The sequence below is a fragment of the Apaloderma vittatum genome, unplaced genomic scaffold, assembly GCF_000703405.1.
Source record: "Apaloderma vittatum isolate BGI_N311 unplaced genomic scaffold, ASM70340v1 scaffold17450, whole genome shotgun sequence".
Taxonomy (NCBI): Eukaryota; Metazoa; Chordata; class Aves; order Trogoniformes; family Trogonidae; genus Apaloderma; species Apaloderma vittatum.
The window spans coordinates 7,299-28,604 of record NW_009696418.1 but is presented as its reverse complement, the minus strand read 5'-3'; the positions used below and the strand labels follow the sequence as shown (position 1 = coordinate 28,604).

Genomic DNA, 21,306 nt, shown 5'->3' with positions numbered 1-21,306 from the left:
GGCTCATGGTCATCGTGGTGTCCACTAGAACAGAAGTTAAAAGTTAGAAACTAGAAGTTGTTAGAAATTAGGAGTTGTTAGAAATTAGGAGTTGTTAGAAATTAGGAGTTGTGAGAAGTTAGAAGTGAGAAGTTAGTTGTTAGAAGGTAGAGTTAGAAGGTTGTTAGAAATTAGGAGTTGTGAGAAGTTAGAAGTGAGAAGTTAGTTGTTAGAAGGTAGAAGTTGTTAGAAGGTAAAAGTTAGAATTTAGAAGTTAGAAGTGAGAAGTTAAATTTAGAAGTTTGAGGTTCTTACAAGTTCGAGGTTGTTATAAGTTAGAAGTTAGAATCTAAAAGTTTGAAGTTAATTAGAAGTTAGAAGTTGTTAGTAATTAGACATTGTAGAAATTAGAAGTTGTTAGAAGGTAGCAGTTGTTAGAAGTTAGAAGTAGTTAGAATTTAGAAGTTGTGAGAGGATAGAAATTCAAAGTTGTTAGAAGTTGTGAGAGGTTGTTAGAAATTAGTTATTAGAAGTTAGAAGTTTGAATTAAGAACTTAGAAGTTGCTAGAAATTGTTAAAACTTAGTAGCAGTTAGAAGAGGTTAGAAGTTGGAATTTAGAAGTTAGAACTTGTTAGAAGTTGTTAGACATTAGAAGTTAGAACTTGTTAGCAGTTGCTAAAAGGTAGCTCGTAGTCCACTCATGGTGGCCAGGCTCATGTGATTGAAGTTTCTTGAGACCAAATTGTAGAGTTTTGCCAGGTGCTTTCTCCTAGGTTACTTTAAGGCCATTTTTCTCCTGGTGGCACATTTCTAACTCATGTCTGAGGTGCCTTCCCAGCTTTTAAGCTGTCTCAGCAGTGCAAATGGTCTTTGGTGATCTGGCTTTTAAGGGCTCTGCATGTTAAAGGCTGCCTTTTATACTCCCTTCAAAACAGTAGTTAACATCTGCATTTCCAAACTGCTTGAGAGATGAGGATGGCGTAGGTGGAGCTGTGAACTTGTTGTCAGTAGAGGCTCATGGCAGCACCTGAGGTGCCTTTAACTTCAGTGGGAGTCAGGTGAACCCACACTCCTGAGGGTTGGCACACAATTCGAGAACCTGCTTTTTGTGTGAGCCTGGAATTAATTTATCCTTTCCTGAGTAGTGCCATAAAAATAGCTCTTTTGAGTGCATGTGTTTAACTCCACTGAAGAAACTATTTTCACATACTGATGATCATTCATATAAAACAGACAAAAAATAAATGGGATATATTTTTAACCAGCTGAAGCCTGCACTTCAGTGTGTTTCACTTCCAAATTTCACTAGATAAAGTCGGAATAATTGTTGATTCAAAATCAGAATGCAGATGCTGTGACATTTGTGATGTTAAATCATAATTATTTTTTTTTTAATACTGAATGGACAACCCATTTAAAAGGTCTAAAAATTGTGACAAGTCTGGCCTTTTAGATTCACATGTCTGCCAGAAATGCTGTTCTGGGCCACGTGTTTTCCAGACCAGCCATCAAGGCTTCTCCTGGCCCAGTTGTCCTGCATTAAAAATGCATTCGATGCACCTGCCGTGGGCCCAGGGCTCCCCGCAGGAGCAGTGACGTCTTCTCTATTCTGATGATTGAGTTCTTCCAGTTACCCGTGGACAGTGTTAGCTTTATGTGAAATATCAAAAATCCGTACAGGATTTAGAGCCTGTTACAAGTAAGCTGGCTGTCAGCCTGGAGACTCTAAATTGACTACTTGTAAGGATTGAACCGAGTGTATCGCACTTCTCTGGCAGATATCCTTGGACTTTTCAGAGTCTTTGCAATCATAAAAGTGTAGTTCCAGGTGAGATGCCTTATACGAAGCAATCTTAACTAATCGTACTGTGTTGTTTCAGTTTTTGTACAGGCAAACAAACTGCAGCAGCACATCTTTGCAGTCCATGGGCAGGAAGATAAAATTTATGACTGTTCCCAGTGTCCACAGAAGTTCTTCTTTCAAACAGAGCTTCAGGTATGTTTACAACAGGAGTAAAAGCTTAAAGCTGTTGGTTTCTCTGTGCAACTGCCACCCTCGTGCAGCATTTAGAAAAGGTGTGTACCCTTGATACCATCTCTTCTGCCCTGGAACAGTCTCTCGGTCTCCTCTTGCCTCCCTGGGTGCTATCAGGAGAGACGAGTCTCTGAGCATGGCTGGAATAAATAAATAAGACAAGACAGATATCGTAATTCTTTATGAGTATTTCTCTTGACAGCAGTGTTGCTACATCCTGACATGTCTACGTCAAACACCTTGTAAATAATTTCTTTTTCTCCATTAATAATTTAGGCACTGATTAACATACAAAGACTAAGCAAATGGTAGCTGCCCCCTCCCTTCCTCACTGTTAAGTCGGAACTAAAGGAATGTTCCTGCCGAGATGTGGGAGCAAAGTGTGGGTGCAGCTCAATTAGAAGCTCAGTTAGAAGCTTCACCAAGGCACTAGCACATTAAGAAGCTGCAGGTTGAATAGACCAGGCATTACGTGCCAGTTTCCCTGGCAGCACGGGGGGCCACGGCCACAGCAATTTTAGCCTCCATAAAGCCAGAGGTTGGCCCACGCCCGTTGCCGCGTGCAGCAGCCCTTTCGGAGGGGCTGGACCCTGACCTGGGCATGCTGCTGCAGCTGCTTTTGGGGGCTACTTCGGAGCTGTGCTGGTGAGGCTGGGGTTTAAATCTGATACCTCTGGTCCTAAAGCCACATAGATGCTGAAGCCTCCGTGGCGTGTGTGCTCAACACCTCCTGGGGAACAGCCCCGGCGCTCGCCCTTCCCCAGAGCCCACAGGGAGGTGCCCGCCCTGGCACCCTGCCTGCCTGGCACGGCACTGCGGTACGGCTGCCATCCCCTGGCAAATGCGGTCTTTTTATAGAATGCTGCTGTTAGCTTTATAAACCATGATTTACTTAAACTTTGGAGAGTTTTTATTTATCTTGCTGAATTCCCAAGCTGCTGCCTCTTGTGTCGTGCTGTCATGCTGTGGAAGGACGGTTGATCTTTTCACTTTGTTGATTTTATTTTATTTTTCTCTCCCGGGGGAATCTCTTTTTTCCCTTGTTCTAGCAACCTGATTTGCATAAGTGTACAAAAGTTTTAACTATACCTTGTTAATATTTTAATAAAGTCAGCAGATTTTTGGGTTTGCGTGCTCTTACTATGAACGTTTTATGAAGGCAACAGTAGCTTGCAAAGCTGGCTCTGAATTTTCCTCCCGTTTTTCCTTTAAAGTGGCATTTGGTCACCAAGCCAGCACAATTAAAACGGGCACACTGGCTTCCTAGGTCACTGCATTAACCTTTAAAATCGAGTGGTCAAATAAAGAGAACCTTATTAAATTATAGTCTTAACAGTAGCCCGTTTTATTGCAATTAACCACTTTAATCACATAGTTTTTTCAATTCTGAAGTGTTGTGCATTGCAAAATTGCTGCAAATAGCAGCTTTAATCAGATAAATTATGATTGTAATTTTCCAGGTTTTATGCACGATTTGTGTGCACTTCAAATTTTTGTGCTTATAGTAATTACACAAGTAGTTTTGAATGGTGTTGGCTGAATGAAAATTCGACACTTCGCTGCCCAATTTTAGTCTTTATTTCAGCAGTGACTCAGAAATGTGTGTTTACTTGATGCCAGGGATTTTCCTATCCAAATACCTGAGGCAAGGAGGACACAAAATGTGTGTATGAATCAGTTAGAAATGCACAAAACTTTTGAACCTGTCTGCCTTGGCACGGTTATCTCATCCGTTTCTGATGTGTAAACTGCTTGCTCTAAATTCCTCAGCTGCTCTGTATATTTTTGTAGAGTAATGAAGATTTAGTGTTATATTGGTGAATGATTTGTTCAGCTTCTAGTTAGGGTTAAATCTGCATGAACCTTTCAGTCTCTTAGCTGTGCAATTGTTCATGTGTGGGCAAATCATCATCCATCAAGGGGTTTTGCTTGATGAATTTGACTTTTCAGTTCTGATCTTGCTTTCCCCAATGGCATAAAATAACTAGTGTCAAAATCTGAAGTTATGTTTTATTTTAATTCTCTGTATTTTTAAGTGAAACCACTGAAAATATTTTTTAAAAAAAGTTGAACATTCAACTATTATAAGAAGAAATTCAGAGTGTGATGCTTACAGAAAAGCAAGAAAAACAAGGGCAGTGGGGAAAATGACAGGCAGCACAGGGAACAGGTAACTTTTGGAGACGTCATGGAGTGGCATGAATTAGCCCTGCTGACTTGTGAACATCTCTGTAAACAGAGTAAACACCAGCTAAGCCTGGAAGTGCCCATGTGCCTTGTGAAGAGAAGCGCTACCGCTGTAAACGTACTTTCAGTGGTTGGTGCAAATACTGTTTCAGCAGCGTAGTTCTCTGGAAGCAGTCAAATCCTCTTCCCACCTCTGAACTAGTAGCTGTATTTTAATGTAGGTTTATGCTTTCTAGTTTACACTGTCTGATGGAGCCATGAAACCAAGGCTTAAGAAACTCCAAGGAGCTGAGCTTATTTTATAAACAGTGAAAATTCTGGTGTGAATCTGGAGTTACCTTGATGATATTGCCAGAAGAAAACAATGTTATTTAACTGCTTACACTATCTCTTTGGAAACAAGGAAAGAAAACATGGTAAGGTTAGGTATGAAACACAAAGGAAACAGTAGGTGTGATAACCCCACGTACCCTTAGGGCAGAAGAGGAAAGGCTGGCAGCTCCGTGTTTTTCACATCCTCAGTTTGTAAGATTGGCGGCTACGAATGTGATGAAAATCGCCTGGAAAAAAGTAAAGTTATAGCTAACGTGTAGACCACCAAGGCAATGGCATTTTATTCCCCCTGCTGAAACACGCTTACTGAAACAAGTCTAGAGGTAAGGGTCTGGGAGTTCTTCATGCGTGGGGCAGACAGAGCCCTTTCAACCAGAGCCCCGCTCCAGCGCTGGGTCAGGCACGCCCGCTTCTCCAGGCAGCTGCAGCCACAGGGCAGTCAGACGTGGGAGATGAGCCAGCTTCTTGACAACTGAAATTTTGGTCTTTACTTTTTAAAATGTAGCAGCAAGCCCTGCCAGCACCAAAGATGGGTCAGAAACCATGGATGCTGGGAGTTGTATCTGTGGTGTGATTCATAGCAGGGAAAGGTACCTTATCAATGGCTTGCATTGCGAATTGTGTTGAGCAAATTGTGACTGAGCAGTGATTTTCAGAGAATACTTAAGGAGGATTTTCATAGGTACTCTTTTGCCACACTGCTTTTTCCAAGGAGCCATCACATAACCAATGAAATATTTGTATTTAAAGGATTAATTCCTGTGGTTTGCTTGTGTACTGTTAGTCATACCATTTCCTCCTAAATGATTACAATTGATGAAAACTAAAGCAAGGGATATAATAAACAATGCGCAAATAATCCACGTACCAAGGGAGCAGAGTACCTGCCAGGTCTTTCCTAGCACAGGTGTTCAGGAGTTTTATTGCCTGCTATGAATAAAGGGCTTTCTTTTCTGTTCAGATTTGGAGATATGTCAAACCACTAAATTAAGAGAGCTTCACCGGAGGAATGCGCTGTTATTTTAAGTGCCCAGTTTCTTTAAATGAACACATAGCGAAAAGAGAGTGGCTACTATGGCTCATTGGCTAACACTGTGGTCTGTCTCCCTCCTCATTTTATTTTATGTGAAAAGCTGGCAGTTTTCATGTATCCATAAACAGGCACAAGCTTGCTGTACAGAAATTGCACTCATTATATTAATAATGATTTACCATGAATGTCCTCCAGGGGCTTGATTTGGTCCACATCAAAGTTCCTGGGATTCTTTCTGCTGATTACAGCAGATCAAGCCCTAAGCAGGTTTTCTTTTTTTAATTCTGCTTTTAATGTCAGCTCGGTGTTAGATATGTCTTCTATAGTGGGCTGCATCCTGCCCCCAGCAAGGGGGACATGAGAGCGAGCCACCGCACAGTCAGATGTGGCCTGAAGGAGGATGTTAGTGCTGTTCTGTGCCCATCCTTCCCAGGGAGTGGGGCCGTGAGGAGCAGCATCTCCAGCAGCTTGTGCCAGTGATCCGTGGGGCTGTTTGGGTACCAGAGTGTCCCCTGAAGCACATGGGGAGGACAAGAGCCCCTTGGCTTGTACTGACCCACCTGCATCCAGACTGGTCTGCAGGGCTGCACCTGAGGGCTCAGGTTACCACCGATGGTCGAGCGCTGAAGAAAGACTTAAGCAATTTCAGTCCTCTAGCCAGCTATTCCAAATCTTTTAGTCGTTAATGTCTCTAGTTGCTACTTGAAAGATGGGCTTTACCTACTTTCTGGAGGTACAAGCAAGCTTACTGAAATAGGAGTAGAATTTTTCTTCTAAACATCCCTGCGTGCTTGTGACAGTCTGAAATATCTTAGTGCTTCGGGGCTCCAGTGTCCATACAGTCAGTGAGAGAAAAGCAGATCTGTGGTATTTTGATGAAGTTGCAGAAAATATTTTTCCCTGGGGGAGTGTGTGGATGGCAGGACAAATGGGACCTGAACTGTGACTCTCTCTCAAGGCAGTACTTTCACTTAATGTAACTTTTGCTGTATTTCAGAACTTATGTGTGACTTAGCCATTAAACACCAGGAGCTTCTTGCTGAAAACAAACCACAAGCCCTTCCTATGTTTCATATGGAACACCCACATAACCATGTGTAGAATTAATTTTCCACAAGTAAAATAGATTTTTATTTTAAAGGGAGTTCACATCTTTGCATTTTGGTCGTTAGTATGCTCTTAAAAGTCTGTTATCTATCTTTCCTTTTTTTCTTTTTTTTTTTCTTAGTGTTAGTCCTTTAAAGTCCTGTAAATGACCTAGTCGGTTATCCTAGCAGATTTGGCTAGCGTTTCTAAAAAAATGTTGCTATGGTGCTTGGAGTATTGTTAAATTTTAATTATTAGTAGTTACAAAGCTAATAAATTACGAGAATACCAAAATCTATTCCAGCCATATTGCTGGGTTTCATTCAGACGCAGTCAGATAATTATAACTAACAATAATTAAAAATTAAAAGTGCTGTAGGCACATACCCATCATGTTGAGTCTATCTGCCTGAACATTCTTTATGGACTGCAAACCCACAAGTTTTATCTCTAATAAAACACAGAAGGGGAGAGGAAGAAAGAAGTCGCAGGAGGGAAGAGGTTTACCTACTACGTCTCTAGTTTTCAATACGTATGTTTAAATTCAAGGGAGAAAGAATACATGGCTGTTCAAAAATGTTGGGTTAGTAGCAGGCTCAGTAAAGGGCCAAAGCTAAGAAATGCCATCGCAGACTGTGTGGGGCTGTCGCTGGGCTCTGCAGCAGCTGCGGTTGAGGTTCCATGTGGGTGATGCTGGAGGTTTCCTGGGCCTGACATCCAGCGAGGTGAATGCTCTATGTAAGGGCTCTTCGTGCTCACGCACCTCTGTGTGATTTTCTTCCCTAGCTCAAGGTGAGGTGGTGTTCCCTGCGTCTGGGGCTGCTGTTGGAACAGCCCTGTACTCCAGACCACATTGGCTTTTTGTGGTGCTACTTCTGTTGAAACAGAGGGTGGTGCAGAACCCTTGAGGTGCCCTGTGTTTGACATAGTGGCATTTTTTTCGTTTGGGAAGGTGATTCTGATCAATGCATTGCTGCATCTTTATCATCCCCAAAGTCTCTTCAGTGAGACGCAGAAAGATCTCTCAAGTCTGCAAAGACTCACTTGAGATGAAGCTTGGAAATGTCTGGCACCGGAGTCGCGCGTCCCATAACAAAAAGCCCTCTTTTATTTCTCACACCATTAACTCCGTTCTGTGGCTACCATGGCTCACAAAGTGTAGGCAACTTCACATTAACATGTGCAGAGAACCCAGCAGCAATGCAGAGTGGGGGGAAAAAAAAAAGGGAGCCAGGTGAAAGGCATCGTTTCAGTCATTAATGCACTTAAGCGCACCCAAGTGTCAACATGTGTGATCAAGTGTAAGGAGGCATGTCGTTCCAATGTGGCAGCGCTGGCACACAGAAGGGGCTTCCTACAGCAGAGATGGCACTTGGATCCGCTGCTCAGGCTGCCCAGCTAAACCCGTCGTTGCCTGTCATCTATGCCCTAGGGCGAGGGTCCAACCAACTTTGGCGTGGGCACCATGCCATCCCAACAGATGGGCAGGAGTGTAAGCCGCCAAGAGACAATGTATATGCATCAATTGTGTTTATTGAAAGCACAGTTCCTGGCTGGAAATGTCCAAATGTCTGTTTTTTCTGAGATAAGATGCCTTTAGTTAATGGATATGGAAATGCAGCCTAGCTTTAAACGAGTTACTTTATATATGTTACAAACATAATGCAGACACACAGGTGTGAGACGTGCTGATTATGGAGGGCCCAGTCAAAGGTCTGTCATGACACAGAGTCCTTCCTAAAATTGACTTGGAAGTGCCAAGATGCTACTTGCCTTTAAGTATTGGACACCAAACTGCGTAGGAGCTGCACATAACTATACAAATTGCTGGTGCAACATATAATGACGTGCAAGAAGACCACCTTTTCAACTTTGAGGTTTTTCCCCTGCACACAGATGTCTAATATCACCTCCCCTCTTAGGGATGGAAACCACTTTTACTTGTGTGGATAAATGAGGGTGGTATGTTAATCCAGACTGAAGCTAGACCAGTTTACACATCTCCCTGAAGACATTTGTTTTCCATGTGACAGAAAGAGAGAAAAATCATATAATTCACTTTTATATTTGACAACATTGTTGCCCACCAAAAGGAGCAGTTTATGGAAGCATCCAGAGAGGAGTCTGTATGCACAAATTAAAGGGTGTTTCCTTCCCCTGCTTGTTAGCTTTATTCAATTAAAATCTGTTAGTGTTCTTGAAAGATGTGCTTTAAATATGTTCCTGAATATACAGTTTGGTATTCGTAAAGATCCAGGTGTACTATATGTAAGTAAATTGGAATGTTTTACTTCCAGATACATTAATGCATTCCCATCTTCTCGGAAACAGAGCGCATGGGCTATGTTAAACATCCATCCTTGACCAAAAGGAGGAAGCACAGGAGAAGAAATGAGAAATGGATTTTCTTTCAGAAAGACCAGATTGCACTCTCTGGTCTGGCAATAACAATTACTAATGACATTTAGAGAGAAATTAAGGATGAGAAATGCAAGTTGGCATTTCAGCAGTGCCAGTCAGTAACATTGCATCAGAGCTCACAGGAGAGAGGAGAAAAAGTTTAGGGATGGAAAATTAATTTTGTTATGTCAACAATTAACACATACCTTTTCTTCATTCTGTACCACACTATCACAAATTACCACTGTGATAGTATTTAGCAGCTCCTCAGGTGAATGAAATAACACTTGAAATCCTTATTTCAAATGCACACATTTGTGTTTTGCTCTGTTTTATTGAACAATGAATGATAGAAAGAGGTTCAGACTGACCAGGGAGGAAGAAAATGAGCTCTTGAGTGTGGCAGCAAGAATTCTGTGTGGCTTCTCTCTGCAGATCTCTGTGGGTTTTGTTGAATGAATTAAGCTTACTAGCACTTTTTCTGAGGTTGTTTTTCCCATTTCACAAATTTGGAAAGGTGGAGGTTGAGCAGTATACTCAGATCTATGCAGGAAAATTTCGGAGGAGCCACTCGTAAAGCCATAGAAGCCTCAGACATTCTATTCGGAAGTCTTTTGTATGTTTACAAGGTGAAATTCCTGTAGGAAGATGGTAAGAAGCCCCGTTTCCTGCTGCTCAGTGTGGAGCCGCAGAGCACAGGGGCTGTGGGTCCGCGAGCATGGCTGTGGGCACAGCCAGCTGTGTGGGGATGGTGTCCTCCGGGACAGCAGATCCAGGTACCACTGCTTGGCCCTACCTGGCTGGGGAGCACATGCCTTTCTTAAGCAGAATATAGTCCTTAAAGTAGGAACAGAACATTTGTGTAGTATATAGGGAGATAAAACAATGTTTTGTTTTGTTTTCTCTCCAAAACTTCGTGCCACAATTTTAGTTTGCTGGTGGGAAGAGATGTCTAATACAGCCCTTTTGTTTTTCTTCTCCTGTAGTAGCTGCCATGGAAGGGAGTTTGGGGTCTGAGTATGGATCAGCTCCATTTTCTCCTGTAAGTGTCGCTAGCATCCGGAGGAACTGACTTCATTTTTCAAAGGAAGAGGGATGCTGCACTGGAAAGAGCAGGGCATAAACATTATTTAAGGAAAATAGTGGAGGTTGATCAGCCTCCATTTTAACGAGCTCATCGAAGGTGGTGTACAGCATCCTTTTAAAGTTCAGTCTCTTCATTTGCTTGCTGCTAGAGCCAAACGGGGACGCTTGTCCAGACGTAACAGTATATGCCTGAGTGTTTTCACAAGAAATGTCTAGATCATTAAATATAATAGGTCTCAGCTGCAGTTTTGATCACTGAAGCATGCACACAGTTCATCACAGCAAATTAGGTACGTCTTTGTAACTTATCTTTCTGCAATTTGCTGGCACTTTTTAGAGGGCTCAAACTTATATTGTATATGCTACAGAAGCCATTTCAGATAAAATATTCTATGTTTATTGTTGGAGAGCAAGGATTCACTAATAACAAAAACATGGAGCAGCGTATGTTTCTGCTCCTGCATCTTGCAGAACCACCAATAGTACCAGCAGAGATCCCCAGCCACATTCATTATTTATATATTTTAGTGAATTTCTTGTTTGCAGTAAAAGAGATATAAGCTTCAACATCAGATTGTGCCAAATTCTATCCTACAGCCCATTCAGGAAACTTGAGGCAGCCGTGGTTCTCAGTCATTACACAGCCCATTTATCTCATTAGAATTTTGTCCTCTCTCTGCCTTGCTGAAATGTTGCTTGTTCTTTAAAAGCTTAGTTTGACCTTTGGAAAGAAAATGCATTTGCTATTTTAATTTTTTTTCTTTTTTTTTTTTAGAGCGAACCACACCTACTTAAATTGAAATTGGTATTCAAAAGCAGCACAGTTACTGAAAAGCATTTACTTTATTACTAGAAGAGAACAGACGCTAGTGGGCTCGAAAATTACATTTTGGTGGATTCATCAGTTTCAGTCACTAGTTAGTCTGTGAACAGATGGATGTATTTGTAACAGTTAACATGAATTTATACCCTGAGTTTTTACATTTGCCTTAAGAGCACTGCTATATTAGCTGCTGACTAGAATGGTTTGGAGACGCATTTTATTTATTTTATTTTTCTGAAAATTCATACAGTTGTTTCTAGTTGCAGAGATTTCTTACGTCATAGGAAGCACCTCAGTTTTCAGAAATGTGAATGATACATAGCTACTGTGTATGGAAAATGTTGTAGAAGAATCCCCCAGTATGACTGCTGCAGAAAAAATAAACATCTCAGCATAAACCTAGATAAACCCCCATGGACCAAGAAAATAATTTTCAATAAACAGATATTTTAAACTTTGTCTATGAAGGTAGTAAACAGAGTTGCCTGTATTTGCATCTAGGGTCTGCCATAGTCTGATTGCTTGTCTCTTCTCCCCGCCCCGAATTTAAGGCTACTGCTTACCAGAGCAATGCATTAAGCTCTCCGTCTCCAAAACAGAAAGAAATACTGCCCTAGCCTCTGCCATGTGGCTTCTTTAGGTTTCGGGGATTTCGTTTAAATCTGAAATTTATGTCCAGGAGACATAAATTATTAGATTGTAAAAGCAGCTGGGGAGGGAGTAAATACAGTCTCTTCAGTCCTCTATATCATTTCCCCAGGAAGATAATAAATGTGTGGTGAGCGTCTTGTGTTTCCTCAGTCATACAAATGTTGCGTGCGTGTTGTATTTCAGACGTGAAGCCTAAATTCCAGACAGGAAATCCTGGAGTGATACTGTGCTGCTGCTGCCTACTGCTGTGGTGCTGGTAGAACCCCCATCACTTTTACTAGTTGATGGAATTAGAAAAACAGTTTCATGAAGGAGTTGGAAAGGCTTTGGGTGTACCTCTGGTTTGCCGAGTAAGAGATTTAGGGCGTAATCTTAGGGTTTATCTCCTTGGCCAGTGAAAGGCATCAGGAGCAGCAGTTCCAGCCCTGGCTGCTGGTCCTGCCCTCCAGCCTGATCCTGAGGGCCAGTTTTCCCAGGGGGATTTTAAAGAACACAAGAGATTCCTGCTAATTCACTGCCTTACCTATTTGCATTGCTCTGAGAGGTCAGGTATAAAGAAGAGGCATGAGGTGAATAGTCAGGAAAAAATGGGGCCTGATAAGAATGAAAGGAAAAATAATAGAAAGTCAGTAACTTTCCATTCTGCACTTGGGTTCACATACAGGGCTGTCCCTGCCTCCACCTCCATCCTCTTGTCGGGAAGCTTGTTGGCATTTTTGGCCCAGCCTAATTTCAGGGACCTGACAAGACTCCTGGAGCAACCTTGCTACTTGCTCCTTCTGAAGTTGCTTTCAGAGAAGTATGTTCAGTCCTAAACTGATGTTTGCGTAATGAAGTCTCTGCCTTAACATCCTATTTTGAGAGTAGTTTTATATCTCCATTTGACTAGAAAGGAAAGGAAGAAAGGTAAAATAATTTAGAATACGGTGTATTTCCTGATTGTGCCTGTTTTGCAGTTTCTGCTTATGTTAAATGAAAATCATAGAATTGTAGAATGTCAGGGGTTGGAAGGGACCTCTAGAGATCATCTAGTCCAACGCCCCTGCCAAATGGGATGGGAATGTTTGGTGTGTGGGCTGGATGCACATGTGCAGTGATCCGACTTGTGCAGTAACTGCTAATGAGCGGATTACTAATGCTCTCTTTTTTCTTCATGTTTCATGTTAATAGAACGACCTGCAAGATACTAAACTGTGTATCCTTAATGAGGTGATGGGGCTTTGTTGGAAAAATCTAGATGATAGAGATAAGACCCTATGTGCTGATGAGATCAATGTAGAGACATCTCATGGCTTTGTGTAAGGTCAGCTTGGGTTCAGCGGAGCTCCATCACCCCTGCTCTGCATGAGCCAGCCCTGATTTGGCAGCAGCAGTCCTGAGCTTATCAACTCAGCCGTGCTTGAGGTGATTCACGGCAGAGCATCTTGCGTGTCTTGTGCCACAGAACCAAATTGCCTCAGCTTTGCACCATGCAGAAACAAAGCACTGCCTGCGCTGCGCCAGCCCTCAAGGGAGCTCCTGCCTGATCATTTGTTTCTGCTGCACAGTTAAACCTGAGTAAGTTGCCCTGGGCCTTGAGGTTCGACTGTGTATAGTGTATCAGTCGTGCGTGCCTTACAGTGTTGTGTCTCCAAAAGGAGTAGAGAGGAGGTTTAGAACATAGGTGTGTGACCAGCAAGTTGAGGGAGGTGGTTCTCCTACTCTGCTCTTGTGAGACCCCACCTGCAGTACCGTGTCTAGCTCTGGGGCCCCCAACATAAGGACATGGACCTGTTGGAGCAGGTCCAGAGGAGGCCACAAAGATGATCAGAGGGCTGGAACATCTCTCCTATGAAGACAAGCTGAGAGAGTTGGGGTTGCTCAGCCTGGAGAAGAGAAGGCTCCAGGGACACCTTATACTTTGAGTATAAGGTGTATATATATAAGCCTCCCAGTACTCAAAGGTGGCTACAGGAAAGCTGAGGAGGGCCTTTTTACAAGGGAATGTAGTGATAGAGTAAGGGATAATGGTTTCAAACTGGAAAAGGGTAGATTTAGATTTGTATAAGGAAGAAATTCTTCACTGTGTGAGGGTGATGAGGCGCTGGAACAGGTTGCCCAGGGAAGCTGTGGATGCCTCCTCCATGGAAGGGTTCAAGGCCAGGTTGGATGAGGCGGCTTTGAGTGACCTGGTCCAGTGGGAGGTGTCCCTGCCTCTGGCAGGGGCATTAGAACTAGATGGTCTTTAAGAACCCTTCCAACTCAACCCATTCTGTGATTCTGTGATATTTGCTTAGGAAAAATTTGTCCTTCTTTGGGGCAATACATGTTCTTAGCCTTTTCATGAAGTCATGATTGTTTAAAATGTAGCAGCTTGCTGTTTAGAAGGCAGATTTTTCTGAGACCAGTGACGACGTAATGGAGTAGCACTGGCTGCAAAACCCCATCTTCTAACAGTTACAGTTGTTTTCACACATACCACAGCGATGTCACCTCACTGTTTTGTCTTGTGATGTCTTGGAGGAGGTGGCTCATGTCGGGGATATTTTGGCCCCTCTTTTACTTATGGGGAATAAATCCTGCTTGGCTCTTTCACACCACTAGCTCCTCTGGGGTTAATTCCTCAAAGCAGTGGGCAGAGAGCTGAGCACAATCCTGTCTACAGATTTCTGCTCTGCTGGTGGGATGTACACTAATGGGGCAGCATGCAAAGTACTTCTATAAACTGTGGCCTTGCTATTTTATAGCAGAGACACTTGCATTGGAGGACTTCTATGCCCCTTTTGAAATTAGAAACCAGCAATAACAGCCATTACATCCAAGGCGACAGGTCACAACCAGCCATTTTGTCAGCCCAAGCAGTATGTGAGCGCTGTGTGACAGGAGTGTTTATCTGCCTCTAAGCAAAACGTGTCCATAACGCAAGGCATGCAGTTTGTCAGATCGGTATTCCATTAGAGAGAATTTTACTTTAGTTGCCACATTGTAAAAGAATTACCCATAGAAGGGCTGTGATGCACTGATGGGCAGCGCGGGATACAGGGCTCATGTGAGGTCCACCTGCCTGCACGTGCTTATCGGGTCCAAGGAACTCGATTCAGCTGCAACTTCCATCATTTGGTGGAGGATGTTGCCTGACTGAAGAGTGCAAGATCTGCCCCTCTTAATTTTTGCACTAAAATTCATAGTTAACACTGAAATTGTTTCATACCTGGTCCTTAACACCAGCAATACCAAACTGGAGCAGAAAAAAAGGGTACAGAAAATCAGATGGTGTTCAGTGACCCCAACAGAGCAAATTAAGGAACCTGTTTTAGGTTCAACTTTGAATTTCCTGGCTTTTGTTGGGTTGTATTCCCATGGAAACGGTCACTCAGTGAAGCTTTTGTCTATGCATTTTGACTGGTGACTGCTAAAAGTACTGTGCGGAAAGCATTTCCCTTTTGCTTCAAGTACTTTTTTTGAGGAAAAAGAGTGTGAGAGGATGTAGTCCTTGTCCTAAAATTAATCAGGAAATCATTTAGTGTTTATAGAAGAGGCACAAGGGGTCCCATAACAATGATGGCAGCCCTCACAGGAATGAACAATTAACTGGCTTCTGCAGTGTGATTTACCTTGGATCAAGAAGGGATTAATGAGATATGCTTCGAGATATGCTTCAGATAGGCTTCAAATAAATCAACAAACCATGTTTTGAGAGGCACACCTAAGAAGGATTCCCGAAAAATGGTTTTCCTCTTGCAAATGCTTTTGAAACATCATTGCTTCCCTGACTAGGACCCGTAAGCGGATAAAAACAAGACAGCACTGGATGGTGCATTTAAGCTTTTGGTGTAGTGCAGGCAAAGGAGTGTGCCTGTGGGCAGCAGATGCTGTCTGGAATTAGTGTGTGGCTGAGATTGGAAACGGCCTGGAAGTGAGGTGTTTGTATTCATTAGGGCAGCTTCGGAGGGTTACTTTGAAGCTGGGCGAAAGGCACGTGTGCTGGTGCGTGCTGGGTGGGTGGCCATGTCCTTGGAGGTGCAGCAGGGACCAAGGCCCCGAGCAGCCGGGCGCCCGTGGGACCAGCTCCCCAGAAATACGTGGGCTGGCCAGGCGAGGTTAAAGCACTGAGTGTTGTTGGCAGAGCAGCATGTTGGGATCCTACAGGCCCTCTTCTGCTCTCAGGATCAGCAATGGCTCTGGGAGCCAGTCAGGGAGGAACAGTGGCGCTGAGAGAGGAGTGGAGGAATTCTAAAAATATTCTGGTTTTATGCACTTCTGAAAACAGTAATTAAATTTGTCCCTCTCGCTTTACATTTAGGAAGTGTAAGGTTCTTCCTTCAGCTTATTTTGATCTTGCGCATGGCATACTGTAGACTACAAGTCGCAAGGACGTTGATAAATTTGCATTTCTGAGTGAAATTCTCAGGAGCGTGCAGTCCCTCAGGACAGGTATTATTAGCTCCCTGGTTTCATTGGGTGCCTCAGTGAATCATGGTGTGTTTACGGCTAGTTTCTCCAACAGAAGACTCCGGTTATCTCTTAATAATGTATTCTCCTGTGGTTTTTATTTCCAAAGTGCCGTGGTAAGGAGATTTTCCCAAAGGCTTCAGTTTGCTTTGTGCTTCAGCATTTTACCCAGTGTTTTTGGAAGATGCATATAGACTTTTCAGTGAGGCATTTAATTGAATATGAGAGGCTGTGCCAGGCTTAGGCTTGCATTTGGAGTTCACTTGTAATAGGCTCACCTTGGTTTATTCACAGTTTTTAGAGAAGAATAGAAAGAGATGGCAGGTCTAGAAGACTGATGATATAGAATTATTAGTCTCAAGTGGAAAGGAGAAAGCATGTTAGGTGAGTTGTCAAAGTCTGATTAGGACTAAACAACCTGAATTAAAAGAGAGATTAAATTCATAAGTCATCTAAAAAATCCTTAGCTAGTGTGAGAAAAGGCTGGCACTGACAAAAAAAAAATATTTGTATAAAAAGGTTATGTTTCAAACCCAGAATAACATGGAAATGCCTATCAAATTTCAAGAATACATTGAAATTAATGGGAGTGCCATAAGTATAGAGATGAAACTGCAGGAGTGTGTTGTGGGCAGGGTGCAGCAGGGCGGCTGAGCGCACAGCCCCAGGGGTGCAGAGCACCGGCAGCCAGGGGGCTCCTGGGCCTGCCTGCCTTTTACAGAGCAGCGCCTGGGCAGTGGCACTGCAGTACAGGAACACGCCGGCCACACAAAAAAGATTTATGAAAAATAAAAGCAGACAGTGTTTAGTCGGTCACACGTGGAGCGGCTTTTTTTCCCTGTAAATATTTCACGAATTTCGAATCTTCCCATTGACTCCAGATGAAGTGCCAGGTCCTGGTTGCCAGAGGAGGTGGGCGCCTTTCTGGGGGTGGCTCAGGGGATCCCCCTGACGAGCAGGTACCGCGGGTACAGAAACCCCAGGGGTGCCGGGACCAGCTCTGTCCTGGCACAGACAGGTATTGCTGTGTCCCTGTGCCACTGAAAGGTGCATTTGGTCCCGGAGTAGTGAACTATGTGCAAGCGTCAGACTAACTCAGATGTAAGTATTTTCATTGGAAACAGGCAACTTCACTTTTCAGCTGACAGCAAACCTCCAGGCGTATTTTCTTAGACACTCGAAGTGATTTTTATTTTTTTTTCTTGGTTCAATAACTTGTAAAGGACAGCTTCCTAACTGCATTTGTTGAAGTGCCATCTCCAAGTGTGCTGACACGGGGACTGACTGACGCACGGCAAGCTATCAGATGCTCAGAGATGAAGGAAGCAGTAACACAGGCAGCCGTTTCCTTTCACAAAGGATGTGCCACCTCTCGTTTGCCTCTACCTCCCTTTCAAGGGATTCTTCAAATAAAGAGGGCACATGTGAACCTGTCTTGCGTGACAAGTTTTTTTTTTTTATTGAGTACCATGATAACTTGGAGTTCACTTGTTACAAGCATTTTATGTAGCAGGTGAAATACCAGGGGAAAGGAAAGAAGTTATACTGTATTTCCTGAAAAGCTATGATCTAAACATATAAATGTCACTGGGTAAGAATTACCTGAAACAACTGGAAGGGCAATTAACACCTGGTTTTATGGGAAACATTGGTTACCGCTATCAGTTTTAATGAAGTGTATTAACTAAATTCTGTTCTGAGTATTCATTCAGCCCTGTTTATGGCACACTCTTGAGTACATTTACTGTTTGTCAGAAGTGCAAACTAGTGAACATATGAGGCTTTAAGACAGGCCATCTGTTAGTCTTAGACCCTTGGATAATTGTCAAGCAGTTCTAAAAATAAGCACGTACAAACTGCAAGGGGGTACAAAGGTGATTTTTCTTTAGTCTGATACCAAAGGGAAAGTAACAACCAGAAATTAAAAATAAATAGGTTTATCCTGTAAGGCAAGGCTGCTCTCCTTTTTTCCCCCTTTGTCTCTCCCTTTTTCCTCCCCTTGCCTTCAGTGTGCTTTTTTTTTTTTAAAATTTCGTTTTTTTTCCTCTTGCTCTTCTGGGTCATGGCATCCCTTGAATGCCTCTCCAGTTTAGGATTAGAGCAGCACCAATTTAAGGCTCACAGCTTTCTGTAGAGAGCATAATCTCCGATGGCTAAAGCAAGGGTCATCCTGTGTCCTCTGCCTAAAGTAATCCCTTTATAAAGTCAAGGCATAAAGATTTTCCTCTTTTTGCGTTGCTGTTAGAGGGAAACAGTACCTGTGTACATATCTCTGTGTGTTTATGGATATATAACCAGGAATGTTGGCTGAGAGATTTTTGGACCAGTTGGAATTCAAAAGATGCAAAACATTGTTTGAAAAAAGAACACTGCAGATGGTATTTCATAAATATTTAGACACTCTAACTTCTGTTTGTAGCAATTTGGAGGTTTTGTTTTGTCTTCTTTTATATATATGTTCAAATGTGAGACTTGAACCTTTGCTTCAAGTCAGTGCCTTACTCTGAGGTTTAGTTTTTGTCTGGCAAGCTGTGTGTGTTGGCAGTCAACCGAGGGTCTGCTTCTCTTGTTCCCCCTGGCCTCAGTCTGAAGGGGGCAAAGGAGAGAGAAGAGGGAGGAGGGGGCACAGCCCCGCGGAGGCCCCAGCCGAGACCCTGATCCCTGGGCTTGGAGCTGGGCGATGCCTGAACGGGTGATGGAAACCTGGGAAGGGAGGTGGGGAGCATCAGGAAGAGAAACCACCTGGGCTCTCACCTGGGTCTGGGGAAGCCCCTGCACGTTGGGAAAAATATAGGGATTACTAGGAATTACCTCTGCCTCACAAGATGCAGCAGCAGTGCTCATGCATCACCCCCAGGGTTGTTGTTCCCAGTCTAGGGTCGGTGTTTTCCGTCCAGGTGGTTTTGCAGTGCCGCAGCAACCCCGGTGTCTGCAGGCACAGACTGAGCAGCCAGCTCTGGGGAAGCGATGGGGGCAGCGAGTGCTGTGTGTTTCCTTTCCCAAACATGCGGTGTGCTCCTGCGCACGGGTCACTCGATGGCGTGAGTGGAGCTCCACGTTAGCTGTTTGTGGCACGAATCTATTATTTCCATAATTCTTACTGAAATTATTTGAGGAATGGTTTTTGTTCCTTCTACTGGGATTTGGATGGGGAAAGAGAGGCTTTCTAACCTTTCACCAGAGACCCAATCGCTGCGGAAGGCTTATGAATTTCACTTGAGGGTGATGGGCATTACCAGTCCTGTTGTGCCATTGCTTAACCTCTATATAATGGATTGTCTTTTAGGTGTTTATGCTCATGTACATAGGCAGTGTACCTCTAGACGGCTGGTACAAAATATCTAAATACATAACAGATGCACAATGGCACTATAGACTGGATGTATTATGGCCCCAAACCATTATCACACCCCTCACAGTTGCATTTTATTTTTTTCACCTGCTCCTGTGTAGTACACCTGTGATTTGTTGGCAGTGAATGTCGTTGCGGCATGGGAGACTCTCAGCTTGACTGCCTGGCTTGGAGCTTTGCTCCATCATGTGCTGCTTTTTTTGTGTGTGTGTATTTTTTTCTCTCAATCTGTATATAGCTTGTAAGAGTTCTCTGAACTGCTGAAAGTGATCATCTTTCAATCCTGATGCTTTCCTTCTTGACACAGAGCTCTGAAAATGGAGATTGTCATGCCAGTGTTTTCATAATAATGCATGTAGAAAAACAGAGAAATATTCATTGTAGATGTCCTGTGCAAATGGCTTGATCCGCATCCAGAGGGCAGGCAGAGGGGGATCCCCAGGGAAGATCTGGAGAGCAATCAGTATCTACACGGACAATAATCAACCATACTTAGAAATCTTTATTTTCTGCAAAACCCGTCACCCAGTTCCTTGGGCCCAGACACTTCCACAAATGGTTCATTTGGGGATTGTGCAGCCGGTAGAAAATTCCACTTAAACACTGTGACAGCCCCAAGGCTTGGGGCAGTTGCTTTTTCCCACTGATGTGGCTAACGGAATTGCTATCCATTTTGCATGATTATGAAGAAAGAAAAGAAAAGAAGAAATTTTCCAACCTTGTCCTATAAATAAGCTGTGACTTACTTGATGTTGACAGGTGACTTAGCGCTGCTATAGAGTTTTCCAGCTGCAATAATGTCTCAGAATGATGTATTCAGTGGGGTATCAGCTGTGAGCCATGTGTAAACCAGGGGGCCTAACAGGAGCTGCGAAGAGCCATTTTTACTGTTCAGCTTCCAAATTATGTCCTGCCTCCTGCGGGCCCCCAGATGCATATGTGTATGGATGGCCTTGTGAGCAGGTAGGCATGTGCAAACACACACAAAAGCATGACTGGAGAGGCTTAATTTTTGTGGCTGCGCTGTTTTCCTTTGGAAATCATTTTTAAGATTTTTTTTGTTTTTTTTAAAACCAGAACTTCTAGAGTTGAAAAATCACACCCAGGCTGTTTCCTGCCAGCTTGTCAGGAAGGTGGGTGAAGTTTCCTTAGGCTGCTTGACTAGAAGCATTCTTGTAGTGTGCGTACATTCCCAAAATGTTAAGATGAAATCCAGATTTGCATATGAAAAATGTATTTTTTTTTAACTGTTAGCCCTATGGCACAGCTAGTTTCTCAGCTTCTATGTGACCCAGCTCTGAATGGCTGCAGGATTTGAGTATAATCTGTTTCTTTGCGTAAACTCTGCTCACAAACCCACTATACTCGTTGCATTAGGATCGTTCAGAACATATTATTAACCCGTATTTGAGGAGGGAGGGCTCACAGTGAAAGCTTCATTATCAGATTTAGAGCCACATACCATTCCTTTATTGACCTGCCTGGTGTAATCAATGCAGCAGCCACACAAGTTTGAAATCCTGCTCCCTGACTGTAGACTGTGCGTCACGCATCTAGTGCTGATTGTGCATTATCTTTTAAATGACACTGCCTAAATAAGTATGGATTTGTCTACCACAAATAGCCCTTTCTATTTGAACGTCGTAAACCTTTTGCATTTCTTATTGATATTCACAAGGACCTAAAAATAGAACTGCAATGAAGTGCACAAGAAATGGCCGTTGTTAAATTTCTGAGGAGTGTGTGTGAGCACTGAACAGCCTGGGTGCTCTTTCACATTTTCATGCTTTCCCAGTTAGGTTCAGCGGACAAGCTGCTTGTCAGTGCTACTACCATTGTGTTTGTAGGGCTCCATCCATCCGTCCTCTTCCATAAAGTCATTATTTGACTTGAGAATAACATCCAGCCT

The 21,306-nt window shown here is 43.2% G+C and overlaps 1 long non-coding RNA gene across 1 annotated transcript in view; it reads left to right on the top strand.

Moving 5' to 3' along the window:
• The first annotated feature begins 1,846 nt into the window (after window positions 1-1,846).
• LOC104277976 overlaps window positions 1,847-21,306 on the top strand; it is a 21,909-nt gene continuing 2,449 nt past the window's right edge. Inside the window, exon 1 of the long non-coding RNA XR_717853.1 lies at window positions 1,847-1,976. This is a non-coding gene — a long non-coding RNA (uncharacterized LOC104277976). The remainder of the gene's footprint in view (window positions 1,977-21,306) is intronic.